Genomic DNA, 22,111 nt, shown 5'->3' with positions numbered 1-22,111 from the left:
ATAAGAAATCTGGAAAATTTACACTAACCAATTAGAAAATTAACTGGAAAGCTGAAATAATCAAAATATAAGAATAAACATCAACAATGAAAAAAATGGCATGGAGTCCAGATATAAATCCACACATTCATGGTCAACTGCTTTTCAACAAAGATGTAAAGGTAATTCAACAGAGAAAGCATAATCTTTTTAATATATGATGTGAGAACAACTGGATATCTATATGAACAAAATGAACTTAGACCTTGATATCTCACCATTTAAAATAAATTAACCCAAAAATATCACAGACTTAAATATGAAGACTGAAATTATAAACTTCTAGAAAAAAGCATTGGAGAAAATACTTATAACCTTGGATTAGTCAAGATTTCTTACGTATTATGCTAAAAGCACTATCTACTATTATGGGGAAAAAAGATAAATTCAACAAAATCTAGGCCTTATACTCTTCAAAAGACTTCATTATGAGAATGAAAAGATAAGCCATAGATTGTGAGAAAATATATGCAAATAACATACATAATGAAGAACTTACATCAAGAATATATTAAAAAACTCCAATAAATATAAGAATAAGACAACAAATGATCCAATTCAAAATAGGAGGGAAAGATTTTAGTATACACGTCATTAAAGAAGGTGAATAGCAAATATTATCAGTGGGAAATGCAAATTTAAACACGAGGAAATAGCATTACATACCAACTAGAATACTGATAATAAAGGAGATGTAATACCAAGTGTTGTCAAGCATATGGAGCAACTTGAACTTTCACACTGTGCTGGTAGAATATAAAGGGGTTTAGCTACTTTGGAAATAACTTTGCAATTTCTTAAGCCAAAAATATACTTTTCTAAAATCTATCCAAGAAAAATGGAAACATGTCAACAAAGCATTGTCTATAAATATTCAGAGCTGTATTATTATAATAGCCAAATGAAAAATGGAAAAAATCTAATTGTCCAAAACTGATAAATGCAGTAGCTCTCATGCACCTCAGAAACATCATAGAAAGTGAAAGAAGATTGCAGGATTCAAGATGGTGGCATGAGAGGTGAGACAGAGAACTCTTCCCAAAACCACATATAATATGAAAATATAGTTAATACAACAAATCCTAAAAGAACAACAGGAAAGAAGGCTGCACCAGACTGAATATACCTGGAGAACATAGCAAACCTCATGGAACAGGGTAATGTACCAAAGTAGTCTTGATCCTGCAGGGCCCAAGCCCTTATCCCACCCCAGCTCACTGGCAGGAAGAACAGAAACAGAGTGGGGAGTGGGTGGAAGCCTAGGACTGCTGAAAAACCAGCCCTGGAGGTCTATTATGGGAGCACAAACATAATTGCATGGTGCTCTGGAGATTAGTGGGGTTGGAAAGCTAAGACAGACAGAATTCTTGGAGAGACTGAGATTCCAGCCGTTTATGGAGGACAGGGATGCACATACAGCTGGTCTGGGGCAAAGGAAAGGCGGACAGTCTGAGAGGCTTTGTAGCAGTGAGAGGGCTGCTGAAGGGGCAAGGTTTGCACAGAGCTTGCTGCATGGGAGAAAGAATAGGTGGTAAAGGTTGGCTGGATACGCTCTGCCCAGCAGGTGCAATCCTGGGAACTTTCAGGAGCTTCAGGTGCTCCATCCCACTGCTGGGCTACTCAGCACCGAGGCCCCCCACTGTGATATGCAGCCTGCTGTGCCTTCCTCCTGGCTTGCTGGTACTAGCTTGCAAACTGGCAGTCCCTGCCCTGGCATCAGGCCAGCCAGAGGGAGGCCCTGCCCACAGCAACTACAGAGGCAAAGCACAGAGGTTTACACCTGTGTGCTGGTCCACTTGTTCTGACACTGGAGACAGGCAGCTGCAGCCTGGGGGCAAGAAACAGCTCTATCCTCCCCCCAGGCACCAGCAACACTCCCCTGTGTTCCTGAAATCACTCCAGAGGCCAAGCAGTTCCAGAGACTAGAGGCTTTGGGCACTAAAGAGTGACACATACAAATATGAAACATCAAAGGAACATGGTTCAAACAAAAATCATGCAAAAAACAGAAAAAGGACCAAATGAAACTGAACTCATGAATCTTCCTGAAAGAGAGTTCAAAATAAAAATCATAAACATGCTTATGGAGGTACAGAATGAAATTCAAGAACTCAGGGATGAATTCAGTATGGAGATTCAATCATTAAGAAATTCCATATCTGAAAAGAAACATACAATAGAGGGATTTAAAAACAGATTAGATGTACTAGAAGAGATGATAAATGGAATAGAAATTAGAGAAGAAGAATACAAAGAAACTGAGGCACAGAGAGAAAAAAGGATCTCTAGGAATGAAAGAATATTGAGAGAACTGTAGGACCAATCCAAATGGAACAATATTCGAATTATAGGGTTGCCAGAAGAAGAAGAGAGAGAAAAAGGCATAGAAAGTGTCTTTGAGGAGGTAATTGCTGAAAAATTCCACAATCTGGTGAAGGAGATAGTGTCTCAGGCCATCAAGGTGCACAAAACTCCCAACTCAAGGGACCCAAGGAAGACAACACCAAGACATATAATAATTAAAATGGCAAAGATCAAGGATAAGGACAGACTTTTAAAAGCAGCTAGAGAGAGAAAAAAGATCACATACAAAGGAAAACCCATCAGGCTATCATCAGACTTCTCAACAGAAACCTTACAGGCCATAAGGGAGTGGCATGATATATTTAATGCAATGAAGCAGAAGGTCCTTGAACCAAGAATACTCTACCCAGCAAGATTATCATTTAAATGTGAAGGAGGGATCAAACAATTTTCAGATAAGCAAAAGCTGAGAGAATTTACCTCCCACAAACCACCTCTAGAGTGCTTGTTGGAGGGACTGCTATAGATGGAAGTATTCCTAAGGCTCAATAGCTGTCATCATGGGAAATAAAACCACAGCACAGAACAATTAATTACTAAACAGATGCAAAATCAAATCAACTACCCCCAAAGTCAATCAAGGGATAGATAAAGAGTACAGAATATGGTATCTAATATATAAAGAATGGAGGAGGAAGAAAAAGGAGAAAAAAAAAAAGAACCTTTAGGCTGTGTTTGTAATAGCATAGTAATTGAGGTTAAAATAGACAGTTAGATAGTAAGGGAATTACCCTTGAACCTTTGGTAACCATGAATCTAAAGTCTGCAATGGCAATAAGTACATACGTAATGATAATCACCCTAAATGTAAGTGGTCTGAATGCACCAATCAAAAGACATAGAGTCACTGAATGGATAGAAAAACAAGACCCATCTATACCCTGCCTACAAGAGACTCACTTCAAACCCAAAGACATACACAGACTGAAAGTAAAGGGTTAGGAAAGATATTTCACACAACTAAAAGGGAGAAAAAAGCAGGAGTTGCTGTACTTGTATCACACAAAATAGACTTCAAAACAAAGAAAGTCACAAGAGACAAAGAAGGACATTGCATAATGATAAAGGGGTCAATCCAACAAGAGAATATAAGCATTATAAATATCTATGCACTCAACCCAGGATCACCTACATATGTGAAAAAAAAACTAACAGAATTAAAGGGGGAAATAGAATGCAATGCATTCATTTTAGGAGACTTCAACACACCACTCACTCCAAAGGACAGATCAACCAGACAGAAAATAAGTAAGGAGACAGAGGCACTGAACAACATATTAGAATAGACAGACCTAAAGGACATCTACAGAACACTCCATCAAAAAGCAACAGGATACACATTCTTCTCAAGTGCACATGGAACATTTCCAAGAATAGATCATACACTAGGCCACAAAAAGAGCCTCAGTAAATTAAAAAAGACTGCAATTGTACCAACCAGCTTCTCCGATCACAAGGGTATGAAATAGAAATAAATTACACAAAGAAAATGAAAAAGCCTATAAACACATAGAGGCTTAATAATATGCTGCTAAATAATCAATGGATCAATGACCAAATAAAAACAGAGATCAAGCAATATATGAAGACAAATGACAACAAGAATTGAACACTACAAAATCTGTGGGACACAGCAAAGGCCGTGCTAAGAAGGAGTATATTGCAATACAGGCCTACCTCAGGAAAGAAGAACAATTCCAAATGAACAGTCTAAACTCAAAATGAATGAAACTAGAAAAATAAGAACAAATGAGGCCCAAAGTCAGTAGAAGGAGGGGCATTATAAAGATTAGAGCATAAATAAATAAAATTGAGAAGAATAAAGCAATAGAAAGAATCAATGAAAGCAGGAGGTGGTTCTTCGAGAAAATAAACAAAATAGATAACCCCCTAGCCAGACTTATCAAGAAAAAAAGAGAATTCACACACATAAACAGACTCAGAAATGAGAAAGGAAAAATCACTATGGACACCACAGAAATAGAAAGAATTATGAGAGAATAGTATGAAAAATTATATGCTAACAAACTGGATAACCTAGAAAAACTGGACAACTTTCTAGAAAAATACAACCTTCCAAGGCTGACCCAGGAAGAAACAGAAAATCTGAATAGTTCAATTATCAGCAAGGAAATTGAATTGGTAATCAAAAACTACCTAAGATAAAATCCCCTGGACCAGATGGTTGAATTTTATTAAACATTTAGTGAAGACTTAACACCCATCCTCCCAAAAGTTTTCCAAAAAGTAGAAGAGGAGGGCATACCCCTAAACTCATTGCACAAGGCCAGCATCACTTTAATACCAAAACCAGGCAAAGAAACCACAAAAACAGAAAATTACAGACCAATATCCCTGATGAACATAGATGCAAAAAATACTTAACAAAATATTAGCAAACTGAATTAAAAAATACATCAAAAAGATCATCCATCTTTATCCCAAGGATGCAAGGATGGTACAACATTTGAAAACCCATCAACATTATCCACCACATCAACAGAAAGAAGGACAAAAATCACATGATTATCTCAATAAATGCTGAAAAAGCATTTGACAAAATTCAACAACCATTCATGATAAAAACTCTCAACAAAATGGGTATAGATGGCAAGTAGCTCAACATAATAAAGGCCATATATGACAAAGCCACAGCCAACATCATACTTAACAGTGAGAAGCTGAAAGTTTTTCCTTTAAGATCGGGTATAAGACAAGGATGCCCACTCTCCTCACTTTTATTCAACATTGTTCTGGAGGTCCTAGCGATGGCAATCAGACAACACAAAGAAATAAAAGGCACCCACATTGGCAAGGAAGAAGTTAAACTGCCCGTTTGCAGATGACATGATATTGTACATGAAAAACCCTAAAGAATCCACTCCAGAACTACTAGATCTAATATCTGAATTGAGCAAAGTTGCAGGATACAAATTAATACACAGAAATCTGTTGCATTCCTATACACTAGATGAACTAGCAGAAAGAGAAATCAGGAAAACAATTCCATTCACAATTGCATCAAAAAGAATAAATTACCTAGGAATAAACCTAATCAAGGAAGTGAAAGACACATACTCTGAAAACTACAAGACACTCATGAGAGAAACTAAAGAAGACAACAGTAAGTGGAAACACGTCCTATGCTCATGGATAGAAGAATTAATATTGTCAAAATGGCCATCCTGCTTAAAGCAATCTACAAATTCAATGCAATCCCTATCAAAATACCAACAGCATTCTTCAATGAACTAGACAAAATCGTTCTAAAATTTGTATGGAACCACAAAATACCCCGAATAGCCAAAGCAATCCTGAGAAGGAAGTATAAAGCGGGCGGGATTATGCTCTCTGACTTCAAGCTCTACTACAAAGCCACAGTAATCAAGACAATTTGGTACTGCACAAGAACAGACTCATCGACCAATGGAACAGATTAGAGAGCCCTGATATAAGCCCAAGCATATATGGTCAATTAATATATGATAAAGGAGCCATGGATATGCAATGGGGAAATGACAGCCTCTTCAATAGCTGGTGTTGGCAAAACCGGACAGCTACATGCAAGAGAATGAAACTGGATTATTTTCTAAACCCATACACAAAAGTAAACTCTAAATGGATGAAAGACCTGAATGTGAGTCATGAAACTATAAAACTCTGTGAAGAAAACATAGGCAAAAATCTCTTAAATACAAACATGAGTAACTTTTTCCTGAACACATCTCTTTGGGCAAGGGAAACAAAATAAAAAATGAACAAATGGGACTACATTATGCTAAAAAGCTTCTGTACAGCAAAGGACATCATCAGCAGACAAAAAGGCATTGTACAGTATGGGAGAATTGTCTGTAAATGACATATCTGACAAGGGGTTAACATCCAAAATATATAAAGGACTCACACTCAACCCCCAAAAAGCAAATAAGCCGATTAAAAAATGGGCAGAGGATATGAACAGATACTTCTCCAAAGAAGAAATTCAGATGGCTAACAGACAAATGAAAAGATGCTCCACATTGGTAATTATGAGGGAAATGGAAATTAAAACCATCATGGGATATCACCTCACACCAGTTAGGATGGCCAACATAGAAAAGACTAGAAACAACAAATGCTGGTGAGGTTGTGGAGAATGGGAAATCCTCCTACACTGCTGGCTGGAATATAAATTAGTTCAACCATTGTGGAAAGCAGTATGGAGATTCCTCAAAAAACTCAAAATAGAAATACCATTTGACCCAGGAATTCCACTCTTAGGAATATACCCTAAGAATACTGGATCCCAGATTCAAAAAGACATATGCACCCCTATGTTTATCGCAGCACTACTTACAATAGCCACGAAGTAGAAGCAACCTAAGTGTCCATCAGTAGATGAATGGATAAAGAAGATGTGGTGCATATACACAGTGGAATATTATTCAGCCATAAGAAGAAAACAAATCCTACCATTTGCAGCAACATGGATGGAGCTAGATGGTATTATGCTCATTGAAATAAGTCAGGCAGAGAAATACAAGTGCCAATTGATTTCACTCATCTGTGGAGCATAAGAACAAAGCAAAAACTGAAGGAACAAAATGGCAGCAGCCTCACGGAACCCAAGAATGGACTAACAGTTGCCAAAGGGAAAGGGGCTGGGGTTTGTGGGTGGGAAGCAAGGATTGAGGGGAATAAGGGGCATTACGATTAGCACACATAATGTACGGGGGAGTATGGTGAAGGCAGTATAGCACAGAGGAGACAAGTAATGACTCTATAGCATCTTACTATATTGATGGACTGTGACTGTAATGGCGTATGTGGTGGGGACTGGATAATGGGGGGAATCTAGTAACCACATGTTGCTCATGTAAGCGTATATTAATGATAGCAAAATAAGAAAAAAAAAGGAAAATTAAAAAAAAACAAGAGAGAGATTGCAGCCCAGGCTCATTACATTCAAGCCCAGGCCCAACTTCCTGACCCATCAAACCCTGCCCAGGAGAGGCCCAGGGCTGGGTCTGGCTTTAGGATCCTAGAAAAGAAAGAAGAAAGTGAGAGAAGACAGACACTATTTCTACATGTTAAGAATGAAATGTCTAGGAAAGGCAAAACTATAGTTTAAAAAAACAGATCAGAATAAGAAAACAGATCAGTAGAAGGGATTGGGATTGGAATCAGGATTGATTGCAAATTTGCACAAGGGAACTTTTTGGGATGATGGAAGTTTTCTAAAACTGGACTATGGTGATGGCTGCACAGTTTGTACATTTATTAGAATTCATTAAACTGTAAACCTAAAATTGGTGAATACTATGGTTTGTAAATTATTCCTTAATAAAGCCATTCAAAACGTATTTGAGCAGGGGATACAATGGTCATTGGCTGATCTTTTAATTCCTACTATCCATTTTACCATATTTTAGTACTAGCACTGCTATCTTTCACATTCTGTGGAACTATTAAATTACTGTCTGTTCCTCAAGCCAAGTGGTGGGCAGCTGGTACTTTCAAATTCGTAAGAAAGAAAACTTTAAATTCTCTTAAAGTAAAAAACAAAAGTAAGCTGTCTACAGTATTTGAAGACTACACCTAACTAGATTCCCCCAAAGGGAGGGAACAAGGCAAGTCTCCAGTTATGATTGGTCACTTGGGTTCTGTGGCTCTCCCTCAACCAAACACTGTTTGCAGGGAAATTGTAGCCCAAATGATTGGGCAAGAGTAAGTCATGCCACTTTTGGCAAGTTCACTAGAAACTGACAGTTTGAGTTTTCTTTCTTTGGTGCAGATGTTGAGCCCTTAGTTTTACCTCCAATAGTTGCAAAATGCTGGGTGTGGACGTTTGGATCTATAACGTGAAAGGAGATATGAGGAGCTGAGGAAGTCAAAGGGCTAGATAAGGATGGACATTCCTTATTTTTAGCTGCCTAACATTCATTCCAACTTTGGTTCTGCCAAATTTCTTTTTTCGGGAATAGCCTCTTGCTATTTTGAAAAATGGGTGTGGGGTGGGCAGATGATTCTAATTAAACTAACCAGATGCTTTGTTCAATTAAGATAAAACTCGAGTAGACTACAGAAAAGGCTGAAATTGGTTTGAACAAATTCATTCACAGAAGGTGCCCTGGTAATTCCTGAAGCTCCCCTGAATCTGATTGTTTAGCATTCCCACCAATTTTGTAATCTATGGCAAATACTTCTAATAAATTCTCTTTCTCCATTAGCAGATCAGATTTAGTAAGCTAACAGCAGGCATTATTTAAAAAAAAAGTAGCAATTCTCTTGATGGAAATATGAACAAAATAATAATTGGTGAATTTGTATGTTGAAAATTCAGCAGTTTGCTTTTGGTTATTTCCCACATTTGTGTCTGTCATTCATGTGCATATGTGAGAAATTATATCTGTGTGAGGATGAATATTTAACATGGGTCAGAAGTGTGAATTTGAAGACAGGAAAGGTTGACAGTGAGAATATCAGCAACTAGTGTGAACCCTTTATGTTCTCTGTACATTGTAAGCCTAGAAATATGACTTAGTTGTGTAGTTTGAAAGATTATGATTTATAGAGTTGTGGAAGCAGAATAATATAAACCCCTTCTTTGAGCGAAGAAAGTTAGAAATGTTGGTCTTGCTTTCAACAAAGAATCAGCTTGAAGGAAAGAGGAATTATGGGGCCAATGAGACCAAAAAGTACTCTGTTGATTTGAACACTATGTTGTTAATTGCTTCTCTTTGATAATAAAGACAGCTATGCAAACGCGATCTGTAAAGCCAGGAACCTAACAAAAAAGCTTGCCTTCTACCAGATTAGGTTGAGACAATCTTTCAAAGTAAGACTAAATTTGGATCTGCTCAACAGTAATTGGCACATTCCTGGGATGTGTTTCCATTCTTTGTCAAAAAAACACAGTCTCTCCTGCTCTTGTACTGTTTTACTAGCTAACTAGAATGTCAGTCTTTGTGTTGACCAAATCATGAAACATACTTGGGTGATTATAAGAGGACAGAAAGCATGACTGGTGCAGAAAAGAAATGATGGTTCAGAAATTGGACTTATCTTACCTCAGACATAACCAAGCTTAAAATTAATTTAAGCTAAGTTCTAGGGTTTATCATTTATACAAATTTGGAATCTTTTTTTTTCAAAGATGATTCTTTTATGTCACTGACTCCCTTTTGCTTAAGATGAAAAACAAATGTAGAATAAAAGTGCATCTGGCCATTTATAAATATAAAAGTAATTTGGAACTTTGTTTATGTTTCTACAATATATAATCCATGCCTCTCTTATGGCAGGGGATAGAGCCATTTGCTAATTTTCTTCCTCCCAGATGAGATGAAGGTGAAGGTGGGACTTTGAGCAGAATTGTGATAGACCACTTTTTGTTATGTTTATAATAAAATCATTTAATATAATTATATAATACTCAATAAATTATAAAGTCATTTCCATTCTGTCATCACTTTTGGGATTTCACAAACAATAGATTTGTAATTGGAGCTACAAAGACCAGAGGAATCTTGGGATTGGAATACTAATTTTATTTTAAATCTAAGGCATTACTTGTCTACCTATTGCTTGAAAATATCTAGCATATGATTATTTAAAGATATTTAAAAACACATCAAGATGAGTTAATTAGGGATGTTCAAGCATCAGTATTAATAACTTTTAACTACCCTTACAAATTTCTAGACTAGCATACTCTAATTATAAATAAAAAGAAGCTGGAATATTTAGGTTCTTTCCTTACAATGGAGAGGTGAATAATAATTCTCATGTGTGTTTTATGATAAAGTAGTACTCCGACTTTTGCAGTGCCATTAATCTTAAGCCAGGAGATACACCTCTGTGAAGTGTCAAATCACTGGTTCCAAATCAAATTCTATCAAATATTCCCCTGTGTACTCAGCTGTCATCCTCAGTAACAAGTAAGAGACAGTGCCCTACTTTCACTTTATTCCTGCCTGAGAGTTCCAGCTTGAGAGTCTGGCTAAGACTCAAGGACATAAAAGGGAGTCTGGTTTATATATATATATATATATATATATATATATATATATATATATATATATAAAGAGATAAAATTCCTGCTTTATTTCCTCCTTTTTCTCACCCCTACCTTATCTGCTAGTGCAGCATTATTCCTCCCCCATGCTAATGAACTTTATTAGAAGGACGTCTCACCTCGGTGTCCTGTCTTATTTAATTTAATTCAGCCTTATTATCCTGGCATCATCTGTCAGGCCATTCAGAGATTTCATCTTCTTAGAGAGAGGGGTGAGTCTACAGAGGCAGCTTTTCTCTTGAGAATTCTAATGAATCCATTATCTTAAACCATCTTTCTATGTGGTTATTGGGTGTGAACATAGACACTGATCAGTTTTTTCTGTACTTGGTATATTTCTTACCTATTTTTTTTTTTAAAGGGAAGGTTACTCTCAATTTTCTACATCTATTATTTCCTTTTAAACAAATAAACATCTAACCATATCTTTTGGTTAGGTGTGTTCATCACACGGAACAGGACATCTCTATGCAGTATATCTACTCATCTTTTATAACTAGATTCCTACCAATATATATTAACCATGATCACCATTATATTTTTCATTTGTAAAGAGAACAAATATTCTAAGAAGTTATCTTCAGTGAAGATTAGAAATACACAAAAAAATAAGAAGAGAGGTATCACGTTGTTTGATGGTTTTAATGTAGTATTTCCTAGATTCATGTAATAATTCTAGATAATTTGTCAAGGTCTCTTTCACCTTTAAAGTGACATAAAAAAGATGTTACTTTCTAATTTTAAACAGGAAAGAAAACAAAACCCCAGCAGTGCTTCAAATAAAGTTTTAGTTTAATTCTATCAAACTCAGTTACTTAATCTTTTTTAGTGGGCTGAGGTTTCAGAAAAGAAACATTAAGTGGATAATTTTCTACATGTTATTCAAAGACATTTGAGAAGTTGAAAGCATAAAGCAGGTCAAGAGATAACAGGACGACAAAAATTAAATGAGAAAACACTGTAGGGAAAAGAAAGAGGTGGCAGGAACTTACGTGCTATTTTCAGTGGAGACAGTGGTTTCAAAGATGATTACATTTCTCTAAGAGAGGCTTCTGAGGTCCTTCTGAGTTCAGTACAGGGCAATTTATCCTGATGAACAAGAGAGAACAAAGCATAAAAATTGCTATTACTCAATCATTTGTGAGAGAAGGCCATATTTGCAATTTCTCAATTTCTTGATGGAATATTAGACATCTAATTTAACATAACAACTTGAGAGTTTTAGTTATCTATGTCATTTTCCTCTGTTGGCGCCTGGCATTCTCATCTCATAAGTTCATTGAACCTGGCATTCTCGTCTCATGACTTCCTTGTGCCTGGCATTCGCCTCTTATAACTTTCTTGCTCTAATGCTCTTTAAACTTTCCACCTTCCCTTATTTGTGCATTAACTTCATTTTTGGAATGAAATGAGATTGTCTGAAGCAGCTTTAACTTGATGTCTAAATTCCATGGAAGTCAGGCACTGAGTTTAACATTTAGATAAATTTGGGAGAACCTTCTGGATGTCATTCTAGGAGAATTGGGAAGACCTTATTCTCCTGTCCCCCCTCCCATCCCAACCCTTTTCTCCTTGACTTAATTGCTAATGCCTGAAATTTTATCTTTTGAATTTGCTTCCTTTGATATCAAAGTGCAGACACTTCTGGGAATTCTGGGAAGAATCAGTCCACTCACACTTTGTGAATGAGGCATAGGAGCTAGGCTTGGACAAGGGGATAGGGATTAAGAACAAGAGAGCTCTGGCAACCGATGCAGCTGTAATCGCCGTAGTGATGGTGGAAAGACTGCTGAACGCATGGCTGGGTCTGCTACTCACCAGCTCTATAAACTTGGAGTAACTTTACCCTCCTTTACTTCAGCTATCCCATGAAAAATATGGAGTAATAATGCTTGCCTGATTTACCTAACAGGATTGTTTGGAAGCTCAGCGAAAGTCTGTGTGTGACAAAAGATTTGCACAGTGCTATGCAAAGTAAAGGTCTTAAAGGGCAGATTAAAGGGGAAAAGAAATGTGGGCAAGGCAGTGTCTGCCTGTGTCAGAACCAAGGTGGGTCCTGGTGACACTTCACAATGGCATTTTGAATTCTGACAATTAGGATGAACCAGGATTCATATACTGCCTTCTGTACGTCATTGTGTTAAAAGTAAGCCAATTTTCTTTTCTCTTTGCTTTTCTTCTCCAAGCCACTCTACTGTAAGGAAGATGAGAGAGGATGGCTACAGGAGCATAATTCATCCTTTACTTTAAAGGTTTATCTTTGCCTGGAACCTGAATCTTCAGTAGCACAGAATTATTGAGGTTTGTGGGAAGCAGTAATTCTTTTAGGAACATTTCTTCAAGGTCAAACTAGGACTAGAACTGGTGAAGTAATATAGTGAAATAGAGTGGTGTTATATTTCAGAGAATGTCCTAGTATCTTGAAATGAAGACTCAAATAATTTCATCATGATCGGGCTGCAGATATATTAGCTGTTCTCCTTTCTCATGTTCAGGAAAGCAGTTAAGCACTGACGAATGAATAAATACCTGCTACCACACAGCCACAGCACCAAACAGAACTGTTACGTGTAGTCAGCAGAATAATGGACCCCAAAACTCCACATCTATATTCCTGGACCCTGTGAAGATGCTGTCACATGACAAAAGGGACTTTGCAAATGTAGTTTGGACAGAGAGATTATCCGGCATCATCTGTGTGGGCTCAACTTAATCATGTGAGTCCTCAAAAGCAGAGAATTTTCTCCAGCTGGAGGCAGAAGAGAGACGCAGAAGTCAGAGAGATTATAAGCATGAGAAGGATTTGACATGCCATTTCTGAGTCTGAGATTCGAGGCACCATCAGCAAGGAACAGATACGGGCCCTTAAGAGCTGCAGGTGGTCTGTAGCTGCTGGATGACAAGGAAATAGGAACGTGTAACCACCAGGAAGAATCTGAATGGGCTGAGAAAGGAAATCTTCCCAGAGCCTGTGGATGAGAGTCCAGCTGGCTGATACTTTCTGGCCTTGTGAAATTGGGAGCAGAGAAACCAGCTGAGCCCACCTTCTATTATGACCAATAGAAACTGAGAGATAAGCCACTAAGTTTTGGGTAACTAGTTATGGTGGCAGTAGAAAATTAATACACCATATGAGAGGCAGCTGCACAGCAAATCAATGTTTGCTGTTTCAAATGGCCACCCTTGTGATCTTCCATTTGGCCTTCGTATTTAAATCATTATTTTTTCTGATTAGAGCATATAAACACGGAGCACATTTCTCTTTAAATTAGCAGGTATCTGAGCCTCAGATGCTCTAGACTAAGCATGACTTCCATTATCTGAGGTCCCTCTTGGTGAATTTTGTACACAGCTCTTTCTCTGTATATGGAAATTTAAAAAAAATTTGAGATATAACATACAGTCAGTAAAATGTTAAACTATTATTAAGTGTATAGCTTGATGACATTTTCTATGTACATACCTAAGAGCCATTACCTAACATGGAGATACTGGAAGTTTCCATCACTTCAGTGGAGGCCCTTGCATCCCTTATGTCCTTTTCTATATATATGCCCACCCAGTCATCAATTATTCTGACTTGTATTACCATTGATTAGTTGTGCCTGTTGAAATTCATGTACGCACTTTTATGTCTGGATTATTTTGCTTAGCATGTTTTTGAGGTTCATTCACATTGCTGTGGTATCAATAGTTCAGTCTTTTTTTAGTAATGCAGAGTATTCTATTGTCGGCATATGTTTATGCCTCCCATCATGATTGTTTTGGGTAGTTTCCAGTTTTGAGCTATTATGAACAAAACTGCCATAAATCTTTTTATACATGGTTTTTGGTGGATGCATGTACTCATTTCTTTTGGGAACATAGCTATGAGTGAAATTTCTGGGTTCCAGGGTAGATCAACCAAACACATGCTTCAAAATTGGTGAATTATGTCTAGCCATTTTCATGTGATATACTAATAATAGAAATAATTTTACTTTAATAGAAATGCCAAGAATCTACAGGTATCATAACATAGAGAAGTTGTTTATATGTAAGCAGAGCTCTGTTTTTTTGAAAAGGAAAACCTATGCAGAGGAGCTGTGATTCAAAACAAAGCAGATACCAGAAAGTTTGATTTCTCAAAACTCAGAATGCCATACAGAAGACAGTTTTACTTCTCTGTATTACATTTTGCTGTGCAGCATTTTCTGCTCAACTTAATAAAGACCTATGCTTTTTATCTTATGACCTTTCTTTATCACTGGACATTGTTCTCAACATGAGGAAGCACAACATGAATATTCATGATTTCACCAGTGCAATGGTTTTCCCTTCCTTATTGCTGAGTGCTGAGGCATCCGACTTTCTGTTTGGAAGAGGCTTATAAATGCTCTGGGCCTTTAAAAAAGAGAGGTTGCTTTCAAATTGGGCAGTTTGAATGGGCCTTTGAAAATTCTCAAAGCACAATTCATGGGAAACATGTAGGAAGCTGATAATGGACACATTTAGTCACAAGATCGCAGTTAATGTGATTATCCATCCAGGTGGTGTGAGGAACTCCCTCACATGGTCTCTTCTGGATCTTGGATTAGCTCCCAAGCACTGGCCATCCCACCAGAGAGTTCCCTGGATTCTCCTGTTAGCTCTGCTTCTGTCTGTATACCCCACCAGACTTTGCCCTACCCTTCTCACATATTCTACTTTCTTTATAATTCTTCTGTTATTAAGGAAACTTTGGACCTTACTTCCTTAAACCTTCCCTTTTGATTTTTTGACAATATTCAGAAGTCAAAATATACATATTGCTCATCCTCCTCAAGGCGACATGGATGGCTCTGCTAACTTGGTGAAAGAGTATGTGTGGAAGGGAAGAAAAGCAGAAATATTATTGTTTCAATTATGTCATGTATTAGTGTTCTACACAGGAAAAGTGTGTGTGTATGTGTGTATATGTGTGTATATATAATATATACACACATGAACTATATTATATATTTCATTATATACACACATATTTATGCTACACACATACATATACATATGTATACATACATAAATACATATATAGTTTGATGTCCAGGTGAGCTGATGGTGCCGTTTTAGTACCAAGGCAGTCTACTCGACTGCCGGCAATAGTCTCCCACATTGCTCCTATTGCTTGGGGAGGCTGGCCTCTTTGTTCTGTTTAGACATTCTGTGGATTAGATGAGGCTGACCCATGTTATGGAGATAGTCTAATTTCATCAAAGTTCACTGATTTAAATGCTGATCTCATCTAAAACAGGCTTTTAAATATAGTGATCCTTAGTATTGTGTCATTTGGAAAGATCTTTAGCTCCAGTTATCATAGCACAGTGGTTCTCAACTGGGGGCAATTTGTCCCTCTGTCTACCTCCCCAGAAGACATTTGATCATGTTTGGAAACATTTTTGCTTGCTTCAGCCAGGATGGGGGTAGGAGGAGGTGCTACTTGCATCTAATGGGTGAAGGCCAGGGATGGGGCTAAACATGCCACAAGGCACAGGACGGCCTCCCACAACAAGGAGTCACTTGGCTACAAATAATAGTGCCGAGGCTGTGAAGCCTTTCACCAGAGGCAAGGTGACTTAAATAACAAAGCTGAATAAGACTGGAAGATGGGAAGCTTAGAAGGCAATATAATCAATGAAATGGTTCTCAAATTTCAAAAGCAAATGTGTTAATACCTGGTCTTGTGTTTTCTCTAGTCTCTAAACAGAACATTGGGAAGGTGATATTATGAAAAAAACATTACTGGAGCCTAAGCTATACCTCAGGGAAAAAAGAGGAGAGCTCAGGTTACTAAGAACAGAAGCAAACACATTGGGTATTTTACTGAATTTCTCCCTCATGTAATTGACAGGACCCCACGAAGGTTTGAATCCCTGGTGTGGCAGGGTGAAGGCACTGTAGGCAAGTGTTGGGGGCCAAAGTGGGGGTGAACTGTGGCTAAGAAACCTAAGGGAGTATTTTTGTAAGGAGATATAAAAGGATAACTATAGTATGACTTACTAAATGCCTTAAAGTAATACATTACTATTTTGTTAGTTCATAATTTATTCTGGCAGTCTGTTTAACCATATGCATAGTCTCCTGAATATGATTTAAATGTTAAATACTAATTATGAAACTCTAATTCAAAACAATTTTAAGCAAGCCTGTTGAGAATTAATATGAATGCAAATCATGAAGTCACTCTCATTAGGGAAATGCACATTAATTCTAATTTTGTACCAGGTGTATGCCTCTGACCTAATATCAAGGAGCCCTATATTAAAAATAAAAATGGCCAAAATTTTTAGAAGATTATACTCTGTCACCTTGAGATATCTGGAAATATGTGTCACCTACCTAATGTCTTTATAAACAATTTTGAGATAATTTAAAAATACATAGATTATTAGGGGCTTTCTAAACTTTTAGGGCTGATTTTGTTGGCTTAGCACTTGTCTTGTTTCAACACGCTTTCTTCATACATACTGAATTCCTGGGGTCAACTAACGGGGTCAATGTGTTGTGAGGGTCACCACACATGCCCTTTTGTTTAAATTAATAAGCCTCTGAAAAAGAAGAAAGACAATTCAATTCTATTGACTGAATCAAAGAGAAAAATGAATACATTAAAGCAAGTGTGAAATTCTTTCCAGTTGGCATGCACAGTGAATGTAGCTAATAATAACCTCTTGAGTTTTCTGTCAAGCAGATCAATGTATCTCTTTTTCTATTATAGTCAATATTGTACCATTGATGATGATATTGATCATTCATTCATTATCCATCCACTTACCATCTATTGAAACCTTAAATTTTTATGCCATCACTATACTCTGAATAGAGATAAAGAAACAATTAGGAACTTGCTCATAGTGTAGTAGGAGGGATTGAGATTACAAAGTACAGTGGTACTCTGCATTCTATGAGACAGGTCCTCATGGAGGAGAGCCAAAGGAGATGCACACAGACAGGTTGTCTAGGGCAAGGAGAGTATGCCAATAACCTCTACGGATATTGGTTGTTTTTTTTTTTAAGAAATGATGGTTGCTTAGTCAGGGTGGTAATGGGGTATGGTCTTATTGGGATTATATTTTAAAGACAGAGCTAACAGAATCTGTGGGATGGAACTGAAGAGAGCAGTGAAGAATGACTTCAAAGGTTCTAGCAGAAACAACTTGGTTGGAGTTGCTATTTACTAAGATTGTAAAGACTGGAGAAGTAGCAGGTTTGGGGAGGAAATGCATTTGGTTCTGGACATGATAAGTGTAACATGACAATTAGAATCCTCGTGGAGATCAGAATAGGTAGTTGGGATGAATAAGTTTGGAATTTAGGGGACAGTCTGTATTAGGTATTTACATTTGGGAATCTCAAGCATACAGATGATATGTGAAGCCATCTGACTGGGATAATTGAGCAAAAATGCAGAAAACAAAGAGAAGATACTCTTCAGCAAAGTATTGCTTGGAGGCTGGGAAGATGAAGGGGAGTCAGCACAGAAGACTGAGAAAGAGGGGCCATTAGGGTAGGAAGAGGATTTCAAGAGGGTGTGTTATCCAGGATAGTGAAGACAGTGTTATGAGAAGGGAGTGATGGATTATCAAAGGCTCCTGATAGGCTTGGTGATATGAAGACTGAGAATTCACCACTGCACCTGGCAATATGGATGTCACTGTAACCTTGATAAGAGCAGCTTTTCTTGGATGGTTGGGTAAAAAACCTGATTAAAGTAGTTTTAGGAGAGAATGGAAGATGAGCAAATGGAGAGAGCACATATAATCATCTCATTAAAAAGGAAGCAGAGGAGGGCAGGAAGTAGCTGGAGAAAGATGTGGGTTGAGCTTTTCTTTCAGTGAATAACAGAGACATACCTGCATGTTTGCATGCTCGTGGGAATACTGCTGCAGAGAAAGAAAAAAAATAATGCTGCAGAAGCAGGAGGAGGCATTCTAAAGAGAAGTCCTTGAGAAGACGGGATTCACTGCACAGATGGAGAAACCGGCTTTAACCAGGATCATGCGTAGTTCATCCTCTGAACAGGAACAAAGCAGGGGTGATGGTGTGTGTGGAATGCCTGGCAGGCTGGGTGGTGTGAATGTGTTGTAGCATATGTGGCAGCATCCTTTTCTTCCACCTTACTTAATTGTAATTGCATATTTTTCTGAAGCCCAGAATGTTCTCAGTCCTGGCTACGTGTTAGAATCCTGTGGAGAGTGTTTGAAAAAATATAGATTCTTAGGGCCCATCCCCAGAATTAACTGGCCTAGATACTAACATTAAAAATAACAAAACAAGACAAAACTCCAAGTCTTTGAGAACCACCGGCTAGATAGTATAACATTTTATGTCTAGTGAGCAACTGGACAATTGGGTAATTTTGTGTGACTGTGGTATCAGCACTGTAAGAAACAGGACTCTAATCAAGGAGATAAGATTATGCTACTGCACGCTGAGTTCTCAAGGAAGTAGACACTGAGACCCAGGTTAGTGTGCAGGATGTTTACGTGGAAGGAAAGGAAGGATGCAGGATTGAACTGAGGGAGAAGTCAGTCTGTAAAGCAGCCCCAGGATGGCCTCTGCAGACCCCATGGGGTGACTTGGCAATGCTCTCGCCCCCCACTGGGATGGAATGACCAGGTCTGCATAGATCAGTCATTGGATATGGATCTCCCTGGGAAGGGTATGTTAGGCAAGGTGGCTCTCTGCACTTGAGGCTCACTTTGAAGAAGCTGATGCTCAAAACTGCAACTGCCTGGTGACAGTATATCCAGTACTGGGGCAAAAAGCCCTCCCTGAAGGGTTAGCTCTGCAGAAGCATCGGTGTCCTCCACAGACATTAAGGTCACAGGGTGACATATCCTGGTTCTGCCCATGAGACAGGCTAGCTGGAAAACATGAGCTTCCTCCATGAGCCCCTGGGGGCTCACCCAGACTGTTTTTTTGTGAAACATGTTCCCAGTTTATGCATCAATATGATTAATTTTCTTAGATTTTTGTTACACACATACACAAACAAAGTTAGTTCACTGAAACTGAAGAAAAAATGCTTTATAAGCATGTGGTTGCTAGCTATGCTTAACTTCACTTCCTGTGATGTGTTCTCTGATAACAAAGAAGTATTGAAATTGTGGGGAGGTTTTAGACAAGTTTTTCTTACTGTCAGTCAACTTACATTTAAAATGTATAATCATTTAAAATTTATAAAGAAAACTAGGAAGATGGATCAGAGGACAGAAGCTGGATGCTTGACAACGTTCATAGTAATAAGGAAAGTTTAGAACAACCTGATACCAGGAGGTGTGTTTTGTCCTTTGGCAGCAAAGAAGATGCGTGTACCGCTCCCACCACAGCTGGAAAAAGGCATGGAGAAACCAAATGAAAAGAGATACTAAGAGAGAAAGATGTACTTAGATACTGATTTAAATTTTGGAGCTTGTGATTGTGTAGATGCGAGTGAGTCTAAAACATGGTGTCTCTTGCAGCCATTGCTGTTGCAAATTATATGTTTTTTTTAAAGTACACATTTTGAAGGAAAAATCACGAGAAATCTTGCAGCTAGAGACATTACAGCTGGAATGCATGTAGTGAAAATCATAATCCCCAAGCAAATGAAAGCTTACTTGACTGTCCCTTGAAGGTCAGATAAACCAAGGCCCTGCCTCGTTGCCATGAAGCACTGAAGGCTTCCTCTGAAAGCAGATGCCATCTTTGGAAAAAGGAGGAGGAGCAGAAAAAAGCCCTCATAGGAAAGTGTACTTTGAAGGGACTCAATATTTACTTGCGACTGTTCTAGGCAAGAATATGTGAATCAACTTTAATTGGCAGATTTAAATCCACCTTTCCCTCTCCCCATGAGTAGGACGGAGTCTCAGAACTCAACTTGCAATTTAGTTATAGAAATTAAGGGGGCCACCTTAATTTACTCATTTACCTTTCTTTTACTCTTACCTTGCTAGTATATTATTTTTTTTTCCTGCCACAAATACATTTATTTTACTGAAAGAGTGATTCTGAAAGTGAGTTAAAATATTTAGTACATATTTTTATGTGATGAAAATTGTAATACTTATGATCCAATACAGAGCAGCATCTGGCATTTTATACAGTGGAAAAGTTATTTAATAATTTTATCTTTGAAAATAAAAGACATTGTTAAAAAAGAAGAAAGAAAAGACACTGTATCACCAGCCATATACACCAGAGATTCCTCTCCCAAGAAAGCTGGTACAGTATAAAAATATCTGCCAAGAACCCTAAAATTACTTTTCATCCACCACCACTTTTGGCAACAGTCTGGAAAGGATTATTCTGACACAGCTCATACAGTGATGAGAAAAAACCTGTCACCATTTGCATCATACTTACGTGAATCTCCATTCTCGAAATATTATGACACTCATACCGAGAAGAGAAATTGGGTGTCAAATCTGACAGGTGCGGCCACAGTGGTCTTTCATTTCTAACTGAAGAAAGTATTTTGTTGTACTGACAGAATTTCCATTAGAAATGACCTTCTAAGTCTTGTCTAAGTTTCCATGTGATTGAATCCACTTTAATTGGCCATTCAGCTGATGTCTGACACCCCAGGAGCTGGGGGCACTGAGGTCTCCTGAGAGGTAACATTTTCCCCTGGTAGACTGTGCAGTGGGATCTGCTCTGAAGTGACTGATACCGCCTCCTAGGAAGCTCTGGGCAAGCGGCCGTGCATGCTGGTTACCAGCCAGGGAAGGAGATAAGCTGGAGAGCCAGGAGAGGACATGTGCATTTGGTCCAGGCTCCATCTCTGAGAACATAGGCAGGTTTTTCCTTTTTTCATCTTCACCTTTAAACAGAAAAAAAAATCTATAAAGAGTCACAGGATAAAATTGTATGGGTTAATGTGTTTTGAAAACTTTAAAGTGTTGTACACGTACAAGTTTTTATTATTATAAAGCCCTGGGGAACTGTGGTGACACTATAACGTCTTGGAAAGCTGATGACATGGTGCAGGAAAACCTTAGGGAGCTTAAAGTTATTGTCTCAGCAGGTCCTGCTTACAAAAAACCTGTTAAAGAATAAGACATATAAAGTTTATATAATGCTATCAGCACATGCATAAATAAAAATGAATATATTCAAGATCCTGGAGCTCAGAAAAAGGCATCCTCTTAAATATACTTATTATTGGCTCAGGTAAGAACTTGAAAACTCAGGTGTATAAAGCAGTACAAAAATGCCTTGACAGGTAGACTTGGAGAACCAAAACATTGCTTTATAACAGAATCTTATAGCTCTTTTTTTAAATAAATGAATCCTCATTTCCTATGTTGACTTTTAAAAATTAATTTTCTCTTCATTAATTTCAACAGAATATTTGTGCACTTGGAAATCACATGTATGTGTGAGACACACAGATTCAGTGCATTTATAGTTTCACAGATTTCCTGTGAGAACTGTATACCACCTCTATTCCCAAGGATCTTCTAGCTACCGGTTGGGACCCACCCTTTGCACCTGTCTGTCCTTCTCTGATTTACCTTTGATTGGCCTTTACTTTTGCTTCACCTGCATCATTTTCCAAAGAACAGTGGGTCTTGCCACGAAGCATTGCTTAGACAGCACTCCTTGCCTTTTGGTGTCTAAGACTGAAGAATATTCACTGATTAGTCATCAAAC

The sequence above is a fragment of the Manis javanica genome, chromosome 12 (assembly GCF_040802235.1).
Source record: "Manis javanica isolate MJ-LG chromosome 12, MJ_LKY, whole genome shotgun sequence".
Classification (NCBI taxonomy): Eukaryota; Metazoa; Chordata; class Mammalia; order Pholidota; family Manidae; genus Manis; species Manis javanica.
This window is presented reverse-complemented; position numbering follows the sequence as displayed.